Below are 14,255 nucleotides of genomic sequence, written 5' to 3'. Positions count from 1 at the left end.
TCTGTCACTCTTACAGTAAAGAAGTTCTTCCTGATGTTAACGTGGAACTTCCTATGCTCCAGTTTACACCCATTGCCCCTTGTCCTATCACTGGATATCACTGAAAAAAGCCTAGCTCCATCATCCTGACACCTACCCTTTACATATTTGTAAACATTGATGAGGTCACCCCTCAGTCTCCTCTTCTCCAAGCTAAAGAGACCCAGCTCCCTCAGCCTCTCCTCATAAGGGAGATGTTCCACTCCCTTAATCATCTTTGTGGCTCTGCGCTGGACTCCTTCAAGCAATTCCCTGTCCTTCTTGAATTGAGGGGCCCAGAACTGGACACAATATTCCAGATGCGGCCTCACCAAGGCTGAGTAGAGGGGGAGGAGAACCTCTCTTGACCTACTAACCACTCCCTTTCTAATGCACCCTAAGATGCCATTTGCCTTCTTGGCCACAAGAGCACATTGCTGGCTCATGGTCATCCTCCTATCCACCAGGACCCCCAGGTCCCTTTCCCCTTCACTACTTTCCAGCAGGTCAACCCCCAACCTGTACTGGTACATGGGGTTGTTCTTCCCCAGATGCAAGACTCTACACTTGCCCTTGTTAAATTTCATCAAGTTTCTCCCCGCCCAACTCTCCAGCCTGTCCAGGTCTCGCTGAATGGCAGCACAGTCCTCTGGTGTGTCAGCCACTCCTCCCAGTTTTGTGTCATCAGCAAACTTGCTGAGGGTGCACTCAGTTCCCTCATCCAGGTCATTGATGAAAATATTAAACAGCACCGGTCCCAGCACCGACCCCTGAGGAACTCCACTAGTCACAGACCTCCAGCTAGATTCTGCGCCATTGACCACAACTCTCTGCCTTCTTCCTTTCAACCAGTTCTCGATCCACCTCACTACTTGATCGTCAAGCCCACACTTCCTTAGCTTATCTATGAGGATGCTGTGGGAGACAGTATCAAATGCCTTACTGAAATCAAGAAAAACTACATCTACCGCTCTACCATCATCCCTCCACCTAGTCACTTCCTCATAGAAGGCTATAAGGTTGGTCATACATGACTTCCCCCTCATAAAACCATGTTGGCTGTTCTTAATGACCCCCTCATCCTTGATATGCCTAGTGATGGAGTCAAGAATAAGTTGTTCCATCACCTTTCCAGGGATGGAGGTAAGGCTGACCGGTCTATAATTACCCGGGTCCTCCTTCTTGCCCTTCTTATAGATTGGTGTGACCTTTGCCATCCGCCAATCCTCAGGCACCTCGCCCGTTTCCCACGACTTACCAAAGATGATGGAAAGTGGCCTAGCAATGACCTCCGCCAGCTCCCTCAGCACCCGTGGGTGCATTCCATCCGGACCCATCGATTTACAGATGTCCAGATTGCATAGCTGATCCCTAACCCAATCCTCATCTACCAAAGCAAACTCCTCCTTTGTCCTGACTCCTTCTGGGGCTATAGAAATCCGGGGCCCTCGGGGAGAGTCTGCAGGAGTAAAGACAGAGGCAAAGAAGGCATTCAGCACCTCTGCCTTCTTTATATCCTCTGTCTCCAGGGTACCCACTTCGTTCAGCAGTGGGCCTATATTGCCTCTTGTGTTAGTTTTATTTGCTATGTATTTGAAGAAGCCCTTTCTATTGTCTTTAACCCGACTAGCAAGATTGAGTTCCAAGGAGGCCTTAGCTGTCCTAATTGCCTCCCTACATCCTCTAACAACTGTCCTATATTCCTCCCAAGCGGCCAGCCCCTCCTTCCATAATCCATAGATTCTCCTTTTCCACTTGAGTTTGCCCAGCAGCTCCTTGTTTAACCACGCCGGTCTCCTAGATCCCTTACTTGACTTCCTACTTATTGGGACGCTCCGATCCTGAGCTTGGAAGAAGCGGTCCTTGAATGCTAACCAACTATCTTGAGCCCCTTTACCGCCTAGTACACTTTCCCATGAGACTTCCCTTAGCAGTTGACTGAAGAGGCCAAAGTTGGCCCTTCGGAAATCCAGAACTGTGGCTTTGCTAGGTATTCTATTCCTCCCACACAGGATCCTAAACTCCACCATCTCATGGTCACTGCAGCCAAGGCTGCCATTGACCGTCACCACTTCGACCAAACCCTCCTTGTTGGCGAGTACTAAATCTAGCAGCGCTGCTCCCCTAGTTGGTACGTCCACCATTTGCATTAAGAAATTATCATCAATGCACTCGAGGAACCTCCTAGACTGTGAATGACTGGCTGTGTGAGTCTTCCAGCATATATTAGGGTAATTAAAGTCCCCCACGACGACTAAGGCATGTAGTCGCGAGGCTACTTCCAGTTGCCTGTAGAAAGCCTCATCAACTCCTTCGTCCTGATCAGGAGGTCTGTAATAGACCCCCACAACTGTATCACCCGTGCCAGTCAGCCCCTTGATTCGTACCCACAGACATTCCACTTGCTCCTCATCCGACCCCGGACAGAACTCAATACATTCTAGTTGCTCTCTCACGTAAAGAGCCACTCCACCACCTTGCTTTGCTGACCTATCTTTCCTAAAAAGGACATAGCCATCCATGACCACATTCCAGTCATGTGAACTGTCCCACCATGTCTCTGTAATCGCCACTAGATCATAACCTTTAGCCCGCACACAGACTTCTAACTCCTCCTGTTTATTCCCCATGCTGCGTGCATTGGTGTACAGGCATTTCAGGGAGCCAGTCCTAGTACCCTTTTTCCCCTGCGGGACAGGGTCTAAAAAGCTATCCTTTCCCACAAGTGAAACAAGAGATTGATAGTCCTCCTTAGCCCGCCATCCTTCAATCCCTAGCATGTTCCTCTTGGGCTTGTCCCCAACAGGCCCTGTTAAATCCCCTCCCCCCTTCATAACTAGTTTAAAGCCCTGTCAATAAGCCCTGCTAACTCCTGCCCCAAAACCCTTTTTCTTCTCTGGGACTGGTGTATCCCGCCTGTCACCAGCAAACCAGGTGTCCCATACAGCAGCCCGTGACTGAAAAACCCAAACCCCTGCCTTTGGCACCAGTCACGTAGCCATACATTAACCTGCAGAGTCTTCTTATATATCCCTTCACCCTCGCTTGCAACAGGTACGGAGGCAAACACCACTTGCGCTCCAGACCCTTTAACCAGCCGTCCCAGGGCCCTGTAGTCTCTCTTCATTGCCCTTACGTTCCTCGTAATAATTTCGTCACTGCCAACCTGAAAAACCAGCAGCGGGTAGTAGTCAGACGGCTGCACCAGTTCAGAGAGCTTCTTTTTAACATCTCTAATCCGAGCCCCAGGCAGGCAGCAGACCTCCCTGTGGGGTGGATCCGGTCGACAAATGGGCCCTTCTGTTCCCCTCAGAAGGGAGTCACCCACCACAATTACTCTTCTTTTCTTCTTGGTTGGAGAAGTTCTGAGGTATGTGGGTGAGTGACTAGCCCTGGGTGACTCACTAGATAGATTTGCCTCACCATCTCCATTCACCTGGCCCTGAAGTTCCAAGACCTCGTACCTGTTATTCAAGGGCAACTGGGAGGGAGGAAGGGATTGTGAGGGTTTTCGCTTACCTCTCCGAGGAGGAACCTCCCTCCATCCATCCTTGTCCATTAAGCTCTCTCCTTCTGTCTGATGGTAGGAGGGAAGGGGATCCATATCTTGTTGAACCACTTCCCTCTGTCCTTGCCTTAGGGTGTGGTTCCACCAATCTATTTCACTTTCACACTCTCTAATGGCTCTCAACCTTTCTACCTCCTCCCTCAGTTCAGCCACCTGCCTGAGCAGGTCATTTATTTGCTCACAGCGAACACAAGCAGTATCACTGGCTCCCTCCAATACAAAGAAGTTGGGCTCCTGCATGTTTCAAGCCCTAATTTAATGTTTTAAATAAAAGCTTCTTTGTATCACATGCATGAAATGCATACAGACTGCAGGCTTCTGGCACATTCATCTTTAAGCCATGAAAAGCATATGCCACTTCCCTCTACTCAACAACTGCCTCATTTCTGTCCCTCAACAGTCTCTTATTATGCAGCACTAACATGGCTGTAGCTGTAATGTTATCTCCTACCATCATACTCATAACTTTATGTTCCTGTCAATCACCTGTCCCTTGCCTCCTTCAAAAAACTATTTAAAAAAGTGTGTGGGCTTTCTCTCTCTCTTCAGTCTTTACGTAATTCGGGAATTATATTCCGTTTTGAGAACCATTACTGGGTATACACACTGAGGAAAGCCAGCTGACATGTTGCATGTTCTGGCTTAAACATGCCTGATACACTACCTGAATACTGATTAAGTTCGAATTTTGCCTGGTTGTACTCTTCTTCCTTCCACAGGCCTGGGGTTCTCACAGCACTTGTTGGGTAACAACAACAACAAAATCTTGGAAAATCTCACACTATCTTATCCCTTTAAATAAGTGCCTAATAATTCACTTTCACATCTGCAAACAGGAAAAGTTGATAGAAGTTAATAACCTGTCTTTAAAAGTGTCCAAATTCATATGTGCATTAAAAAAATCTTGTCACCAATTTGTCAATATTACTTTTAAACCTACATATAATTTCTGTAGAAAATGATACATACTGTACTTTTATTACTAAGCACAGCTTTTTTTGCCCTAGGTTTTCTTTATAAAAGGAGAAAGCTACTTTCTTAATATGTGCCTTTGATTATTTTCTTCCTTTTCAGGTTAACTATAAATAGCAGAAGTCATTATCTAGTCAGACAAAACATTTTTGAAGCTTGCTATCTGTTTACTATCCTAACATCTTCTCCTACTTACATTATGCGCCTCTGATCAAACAAAAAGCCTAAAGAAGATCCATCAGTACTTCAATTATTCTATACACCCTCCTTGTAACAGCAGGTATGACTGTGACTAATGTAGCCTGCATCAAGACAACTTCCCTAAAATGTTGAGATTAAAAAGGAGAAACAAAAACACATTCATTATGTTGTAGCTCTGAGTTTTTGTGCTGAATAAGAAAACATATACATGTAAGCAATATTACAATGTTGTAATCAGTTTTGCAGTAAGAAACATATTAAAATTTACGGTTCTCTATCAGATGGGAAACTTTTATTCTGAAGCACTGCATGTGCTTCTCCGAAGAACAGAACAAGAGAGACTCCTGCTGGATCAAAGTCTGCAAAAATTAACACTCTTACCAACTTTCTTTTATCCCACTCTTTCTGTACTTACAATTACTCATTTGTTTTAGAATAACCAAAGGCTCTGAAAATGAGTGAATGCTCTAGACACTGTCCTGCAGCTTAAAAAAGCTGACAATTAGTAGGTTTTTAGAATTTCTCAAACAAACAGGTAGAAGGAAAAAGGGCAGAAGCTGAGGCTACCTTGAGCAGCTTATGCAGTCTGAAAATATCTGCAGTGCACTATGAGCTTACTTATTCAGTACATGCTGTTGTTACTGTAGAAAGCCATATTTTGGTGTAAATATTTATATATGTATATATATCCTATACCAAAGTAAATAATGTTGTGAACTGTGTACTACTTGATGATTTATTTTGTTCAGCTTAATTCTAGTGGCAGGCTAAATTCTAATTTACTGTGACAAATTATTAGAATTAACAATGACAATGTCACATACCGCCATTTTCCTCACAGGCCATTTGCTTTATTCTGTGCACAGGAGAATGACTACTGCCCAGAGAATGTAACAACAGTGGCTCAATATTCCCTTATCCTGCAATATGTCCCTACATACTATGCAGACCTGCACTGAATAGGGAATTACTCATTTCCTCTTATTTTTTTTTTTTTTTTATAGTGTTCTCGTCTGTATTTGAGGGCTAGATCCTTCAAAGGATTTAAGGGATGGATAGACAAAGTTACTTAATATCCTAGTCTCAGTTAATGTAGTGGGAACTACACACTGCACAGAAATGCAGCTGCGTCTTTGAGGACTACAATTCAGGAGTGTGAATGTCCACTAGCACAGCCTATACCGCACCACAAAGACACATATGCAAGCCCCAAATCCAGGCTGATATTTCTAAATAAAGGAGCAAACTGCCATGCAAAGATAGCAGGTACACTCTGCAAAATACTGAAAAAGGCAGTCTGCCTACGCCACTAAACCCTGGTTCTCAGAAGGGGAAGAGATCTCAGTAACAGCTGCTTTTTAAAGTAATAAGTGTTTCTGCCCCTTGCTAGGTTTTGTACACTGCAAGGAGATATACCAGGTCCAAAATTAAGATTCTCAAGCCATTTGCTCAGTTGCTATTCAACCCTAGAGGTGCCTAACCTTCACTGGTAACATTTTTTTGAGGTGTCTAAGTACCTGCATTAAATTACTGTGTTTTGTCAATAGTGAACAGACCTTGCCTACTTCTCAAGCACCACTGGTATTTAATATTAAGGTTTTTACCTATTATGTCACCCAGGGTGAAAAATAGGTTTTCTCAGAGATGGTTACCTTCACAGAAAACATATCTGGTAGAACAATAACATTTTTTTTTTATTGCATAAATTAGTAGTTAGGAATTCTAAGAAATTGAACATTCTCACTAAAAACCCTTCTCTTTAAAGGGGATTTGCATGCACATTTTTAGAGCCCTCCTGTCTCTTACTGATTTAAGATCACAGTTGCAAAGATGAAACATTTCTGAAATTTTATGTATGTCATCTTGAAAAATACACACCTACTGCATTAAAGCAAAGGGGAAAACATGATTTGATCAGTATCACATCAGATATTTACAAAAAGTTTTACCACATAATCCATTTTGCAGAATATTTCAAAATTTGTCTTAAATTCTGAGTCATCCTGTTTTCATCCCTCCATTCCTCTGTCTCTCCTCCATCTTTGATTCCTTTCCCACCTTCTAGGAATAAGGTAGTGACTTCAGTATCATGTACAAGTTACAGGCAAGAAGGCAGAAGTCAAAAAGGAAAGATGATTTAACACTATGCAATTATATTCAGCATTACAGTACATAAGAGCATATTACTGCAAATGGTATGGTGCAATAGGCATACCACAAGACATGCTGTCAGGTGAGGAAAGGCTCAGGCAGTCTGCGTGGTCATATATATGATATACATGCATTAGCTCAGCATGGTACATCTCAGATGAGAGATGTGAGAGCACCTCCAGGCTCTGTTGGGGACTGGATGCAAGTGGCCTTCTCCAAGAATGTACATGACCCCATCAGGCCCTTCCTGGGAAAGAAACTGCAAGCCAACAGAGAACCTTAAGGCAGGTGGGTCAGCTCCCCGGAGCAACAGCAGTCCCCAGCGCTGTAGCCACACACAGCCCAGCTAAAGTGATCTGCTCTGCCATCATGAGGGCTTACCAAATGTGGGGAGGATAAATACGAAGAGAGCCCAGGACAAGGTGAGCATGGCAACATATTTTGCACTAGAAGAGGTTTTGTCTCTCCGTTAGCTCATGGATCTGAACTGAGGGTGAAGACAGGAGGCCAATTTTATTTCAGGCTGCTTCTGATTGTTTTTGGGTTTTTTTTTCAGTTGTGTGAATCAGGTTAGTAATTTTACTTAGTGGGTACAACTTGTGATGGTCAAGAGACCCCTTTTTTGTTTATCTCAGAACAAAAGACAGAAACACTGACAGCTTGTTACCGCCTGGGCAAACGGCCAGAGGCAGAGCCGGGGGAGCACTCCAGGACGTCGGGGGACGGTTTCTTGTCTGTCTGTCTGCCCTGAGGCCGTGAAGATAACTGCCCGGAGCCAGCGGCACAAACACCGCGGCACCCATCGGGGCACAGCGTAACGGCGCCTGGGGCTCACCGGATCCCCTGCGGGTGAGTCCCACCTGTGGGAGGAGCCGAGAGAGTCTGACCCTTTAAAAAGGAGACTTCCTTCAACCATGTGGTGTGTGATTCTTCACCCTAAACCTCTGTGGGATTACAGTTGGAGGAATTTCCACTCAACGACCAAGGTGTTGGTGGACCTATGGAATGGTGAGCCTATTTCTGTTTTCTTTCCTTCCTTTTCTTTTCTTTCTCCGGTTTCCTTCTATGTCGTGTCTTCTATAAGAACATGCCAAGACTTTTGTTCCTTCTAGCACAGTGTTAGGGAAGTTTATGGTAAAATCTATAGTTGGTTTGTTTTCAAACTCTGGAGGGTCTGTGGTTTCTCCCACAAACCATGTAGTGTTGTAAAAGATCAGCTCTCCTCTCACCTGCCAGGCAGTATTGGACACAACTGCATGTCCATTCACTACAATATGTGCTTTCAGAATAATCAGACTATTAAGCAGGTCTTTGATGTATGAAGTTGAAAACGCAGATTCAAGCAGGAATACAATAGGAATTCACCTCCTTTGTGAAGCTGGGACAGGACAGGGGTAGGGGAGAAAATCTCTCTTGTTTCTTTCCCATCATTGTTGTTTCAGACCTCATTTCCTAGAAGAAGAGCAGATGAATCTATTAAACCCTGTGAAGGGAATGTTTTAGTGCTATTAGTATTGCCATAAATACTTGAGAATTTGCAGCAGGAAACTGATACTCTGAACAGGTAGCAAGGAACATACTTGACTTTGCAAAGCCAGGTCTTAATAATGAACTAAGCAGAACTTACTTGTAAGTAAAAAGACATTGATTTTAGTTTCAAATCGCTACTCACCTTTTCACAGTCTATGAAATTTCTGCAGCTGGGCAATGCAAACAGCCTCAAAACTAGAGACAAATGATTTGCTATTTGTAAATCAATTTACTTTTATGAAAGCTTATTAATGTTGTATTATTTATAAATATGTCACCACAGTTACAAGCAGATGCTCTTGTAATACTTTTTTTAGTTCTGCAGAAGTTCAAGTAGCAGCAAAAACTATGGTCAGGTGCTAAATATAAAAATAAAGTGGAGCTAGGTCTCTTAGATAAAGGGGTATTATAATCTGCCATCTGAAAACTTATTAAAAAAATGCAAAAAAATGTAAGCACTTTTCTCTTGCAACTGCTGGGCCTGATCCTGAGGCTGTTAATCAAAACAAAAATATCCGGAGATTTTTTTTCTCAACCCTGCCTGGATGTAGGCAATAGTAGCTTTACTGTAATAGGATGCTGAGCGCTATTAATCTTTTTCTTGCTCTGCACTGGAACTTTAGACTCATTAGAGTAACAGTCTGTCTTTTAAGTGGAGCTGTGAAAGTTGGGTAATAAATGTTATTGCTGAAGAAAATACAACTATGTGTTTATTTGTTTTTGATCCAGAGGGATTGGCACAAGCTTCCAAATTGAGGTTTTTAAAATAAGTTATAGGATCCCTTAGGTCCCCATAAATTTAGCACTCCCTTTTTTCTGCTGAGAATATGCTAATTGCAGATTTCTTGCTGATGAGCATCATATTGTATAATAAGTATGTGAATATTTCAGTGAAGCATCCATTCTTTTCAGCATACTTGCATGCAAAGGTCATTCTCTAAATATGCAGGATCAACTTTCTTAATAAAGAAAAAACACACATTGGTTATAATCAAAAAGATAAAATTGTTTTGATTGACAATTTCTAAACAAAAAGGCATTCCAAACATTATTTTTAATGCGGTTGAAAAATCTGTAATTAGCAACATAATTAGATTCTCCTGCCTCAGCTAATAGTGTGTTTGCCCATGAATATTATGACTGCCATTGTTAGGACAAGTTGCAAGAAACGTTATTACTGCAGATGACTGAGTGACATGATCTGGTCCACACATACTGTACTTCAGTGATCATCCTCAAGTACTTCTACGTGGAAGTAAACTTCCCACATACATTAAGGTAAAAACTTACTTCAATATTTTTTTTTTCTCATTCTAATTGTCAGGATGCTGCAAGTTTCATTCATGCATGGAGATCTAGGCAGTATTCATACGTTTTATATTTAGAAGAGATTGTATTTCTTTCTGTATCTGCACTTTCACAGCTCATCTTCTGAAATAAATAGGAAAACAAAAGACCTGTGGTAATCTTTTCCATTGCGTTTGAAACACAGCATTAGGGATTCCGATCTAGAAGCAATAAGAGAAGATTAAATATGTGAAAGAAAGATGCTGGTAAAACTGAGGCTTCACAGAAGCAGAAATATGCTTGATGTCGCTTTTGAAGTTAGTACAGGCTAAATACAGTTTTTGGAATGTGCGCATAAGAGCACACAAATAAAAAATAGTTCTGGTTTCATACAAATTGTTTCCCATTATGAACCTTTGAATTTTGTTTGCAGCATGGTACAGAAAAAATCCCTCAAACCACAAAACCAAAAAACAGATGATCTCATTATCTTTCACAGTGTTTGTACAGTGCAACACTGAAACTCAGGATATTAAAAACAAAAAAAAGGCAAAGAATGAAATGAAGAAAGAAATATAGTTTCCTGCTACTTATTGCACTATATTGGTGTGTGCAGCTTTTTAAAAAGGCTGCTTGCATACTGTTGCAGGTAAAGTGCTGTTTGATAAATGAGTTCAATACACAGGTGTCTGCCTCAGAGAAAATTCTCCATATATTTCAAGGAGGCATTTATGCATAAAATCTGTTTATCACACTGTTTAAGACAGGATGTGATCATTTTGTGTACCATGGAAAAGCAAACAGACTTCCCATTAATCTTTGCAACAAATTATTTGTGAATTACAGAAACCGAAATAAATATAGCTAAAGACTTCATGCATTGAGAAACACCATGATACTTTTCTTTAAGTTGTTTCAGGAAACCGAAATATGTACACGGGTATGCAGAAGACGGTGCTTTCTTGGCAACCAACATAGTAGTCGAGCCCCCATTTCACAGGAGATCAGAGTATGTAGAGGTTGGTTTGCTTTGGGGGTTCTCAGTTTTTGTTGTGGGTTTTAATAGTACAAGGCTCATCTTCTTCAAAGTAAGAACTTCTTACTGGGTAGAAACAACTGCTTTTCTGGTGTCTTTTTTCCCTGTGTATTCTATCATTTTGTCGTGGTTTAAACCAATCCACACAGCTTGTCCGCTCACTCCCCCCCCACTTCTTGCCCTCCCCCTGCTCCTGGAGGGAGGGAGAGGAGAATCGAAAAGAATGCAACTCCCACGGGTTGAGATAAGAACAGTTTAGTAACTAAGGTATAACACAAATCACTACTGTTACCACCAATAATAATAATGATAAAGGAAATAACAAGAGGAAAGAATAAAACACCTCAGCACCGGCTGACCTCATTGACTCATTAACTCGCCCCACTCCCCCCAGCCAAGCACCAACCAATACCTCTTCCAACCCCGCAGTCCCCCTAGCCCTTCCGGGTAACTCCAAGTTACCTCCTGGGCATGATGTGCTGTGGTATGGAATACCTCTTTGGTCAGTTTGGGTCAGGTGTCCTGTCTCTGCTTCCTCCCAGCTTCCCCTCCTCCCTGGCAGAGCATGAGGCTCAGAAAGTCCTTGGCCAGACCAAACATTTGAGCAGCAACTAAAAACATCAGCGTTATCAGCTCTCTTCCCAGGCCAAAAAATGAAAACACAGCACTGCACTAGCTACTAAGAAGGAGAAAAATGATTGCTACTGCTGTACACATTTCAAGGGATCTTTTGTCACTACCATGTGAGAGTGATTGAATGAATAAGGAAGGATACTTGCAATTCGCCCAATCTTATTTTTCCAAAATTATTGATCACTTCCAATAATGGTGCCATCCATTACTCTATATTTTGTTGTATCTTCATATCACAATTCATAAGTGGCAAGTTCCAGAGAACTTGCATTTTGTTATTTTACCTTGTTAAAGACATTATTGTTTCATATAGTTCCTTGCTCATATGTTCTTGTTGTAACTACCTACATCCGAAAATCAGTCAAGACTTGCTCCATGTTTTGGTTTGATGTTTTTTGCAATACGTGGACATGGCTATGAAAAAACACCTATTTAGCAGTAGTTCTTACACAAAAGAGAAGAAACATATTGCTACAAAATCAGAATATCACATGCCTCTTACTGTAGTTTATGTGCAAGAACAGGGGAGAGGTGGGGTTTTGGGGAAAAAAAAAAAACAAACAAACATCAGTAAACTGACTACAGAATCGGAGATTATAAAAACGGGACATCTCTTGATATACCTAAAATAAAACTGTCCAAAGCATTAAAAAAACATATTTGTAAAACATACATTGATTAGTGGATTTATTTTTATGAGCTCTGTAGTTTAATATTTTAAGTAGCTACTGACTTCCATGCATGTCAAACAAGTCCATATTTAGTATTTTCTTAAAAATGACAATTTTTCTGTAATTACCAGTATTTTTAAACAAATGTTGAACACCTTCATCAAAAACTGGTGTTCTAAACAGTAATGGAGTCTTAACAGTGTTAAAAAGTGGAGCTTTACTAAGTAAAGATGACCAGCAACATGCCCAAACAGCATATGCATATGGTGACTCGATCAGCAATAAATAGCAGAGGGACGCAAGCAATGCCATGGCTTTTGTGGGCTGCCAGGCATGCTCAGTGTCAATCAGAGGGCAGGCATCAGCAGTCTGCCTGTGCTGGCCACACTGGCCAAGCGTCAGGGTGTCAGGAGGCAGGATTTCACTTCTACCCCTTGATTCTCACAAATCATATATTGTGAAGTTACAGGCTTGAGTTACGTATATAGTAACCTAGGTGAAGCTGGTGCTCTGAAACCTGTGGTGTACAAGTTACATAGTCAGAAATTGAAAGCTGGTACATTAGCTGGTGGCTAACAGGGGTGTCACATAGAAAGTAACTAAAAATCTTGTGGTTTTGTGTAAATCCCAGTGGGATATTCCTGAAAATGCATTTTCTGTGACTTTTAATGTTTCTTAATACTATTCTTTGAAAAGAAAAACTTTTTAGCATGTCTGGCACAATCCAGTACACAGCTATGTAATGTGATGTGATTTAAAGGCAACTGAGGTTAACTGACAAATTCCTGCTCACTTCACTGGATTTTTTATTGGTTCATATAGTCATATATCCCTTTGAATGGGAGAAATGTATCCAGTGTAAGTTGTAGCCATTTATGATCATTAACTCTGACCTTCATCAAAAACAGGCATTTAAATTTAATTCTAAAAATTTCTGGGTTTGGGTAAACCCTTTTGGTTCTATTTTTCATGATAGTTAATAAAAACTTATGTGCACAAAGACTAATAAAGGGTGACAATATCTTTAACTGCCGTAATGTTAATCAGTTGGTTTTTTTACTGGCGATTGGTAATCACAGTTTCAAAATACTTCTCTCCATGACCTTACATCAAATTCTCTGAAGATAAAAGCGCCTTTTTAGCTCCCACTTTTAACTTTGCACTGACCTTTTAGTGATGCAGGCAGAATAAACTTTGAATATGAACAGTTTCCTAGTTACTGATGAAAATAACAATTATAAATGAAAAATTATAACTGTATTTCTGTCTGCTGTTGTCATCTTAGTTATGCAGATGCTAGTTATATTTAGTTCAGAACTCTCAGGGATTGGAACAGAAAGGGTCTGTTTCTGTTATTTTTTGCTACTTTCTGTAAAGATTTCTTCAATGGACTTCATCTTGCCTTGCAGTCTTATCAACTGCTAGGTGTCCTAATTGCTTAAGCTTTCCTGATGTGATTACCCTTAGTATTACTTCTTCCTCCCCTGGGAAATATGTCCTTCTTAGAGCTACCCTCTGTCACCCTTTTTAAACACTGAAGCAAATCCATTTTCTTTTAAGTGATATCTGCCTCTTTTGACAATAAATTACCTTTGTAATCTTTCACAGGGTGTGGTTTTTCTCTGGCTGACTCTTTGTTGCTCACATACTTGAAAATTTTCTTCTTAAACACAGCCTGTTGTGTGACTTTCTTTCTACCTCTCCACCTTTGGTTTTCTCATCTTCTTTTACATTCAGCTTCATTCTGTGGCCTGTTTTTTTTGTGGGGTTTGTGTGTGTGTGTGTGTGTGTGTGTGTGTATGTGTTTGTGTGTGAGTGTGTTTTGTTGTCACTTGCATGGGTCTGTTTTGTCCTTAATTATGTTTTTCTATATTAATCCTCCTTTGTTACTAGTGTGGTTTCAGTTTTCTTATATGTTAGTTTGCCTGGGTTTTGTTTAATGTCTAGATAAATTGCTCCTACATTGTCTGTATTCATGTTTGAAACTTTTCTGTCCCCTCATGATTTTAAACTATTCTCCATACTTGTTTTGAGGACAGAACACCCACCCTCATTTTTAGAGATGGTATTGTTCCCATTCATTTTTAACCAGAATCATTATTTTAACAAAGGAGAAGGTTCATAGTTTAAGGCTCAAAAGGAAAGGAGTTTCTTTTTGAACTATTGGGTTATATCTGTGTAGAAAAAA

The 14,255-nt window shown here is 41.2% G+C and overlaps 1 long non-coding RNA gene across 1 annotated transcript; it reads left to right on the top strand.

Annotated features, from left to right (window-relative positions):
- The first annotated feature begins 7,853 nt into the window (after positions 1-7,853).
- LOC136012732 (uncharacterized) lies at positions 7,854-10,714 on the top strand. Its single transcript, XR_010611923.1, has 3 exons — positions 7,854-7,918; positions 9,594-9,718; positions 10,638-10,714. It is a non-coding gene; the product is annotated as an uncharacterized LOC136012732 (long non-coding RNA).
- The last annotated feature ends 3,541 nt before the right edge of the window (positions 10,715-14,255 follow it).

This window comes from Lathamus discolor, chromosome 4 (assembly GCF_037157495.1).
Source record: "Lathamus discolor isolate bLatDis1 chromosome 4, bLatDis1.hap1, whole genome shotgun sequence".
NCBI lineage: Eukaryota > Metazoa > Chordata > Aves > Psittaciformes > Psittacidae > Lathamus > Lathamus discolor.
The sequence above is the reverse complement of the archived record's forward strand: the minus strand, read 5'-3'. Positions and strand labels throughout refer to the sequence as shown.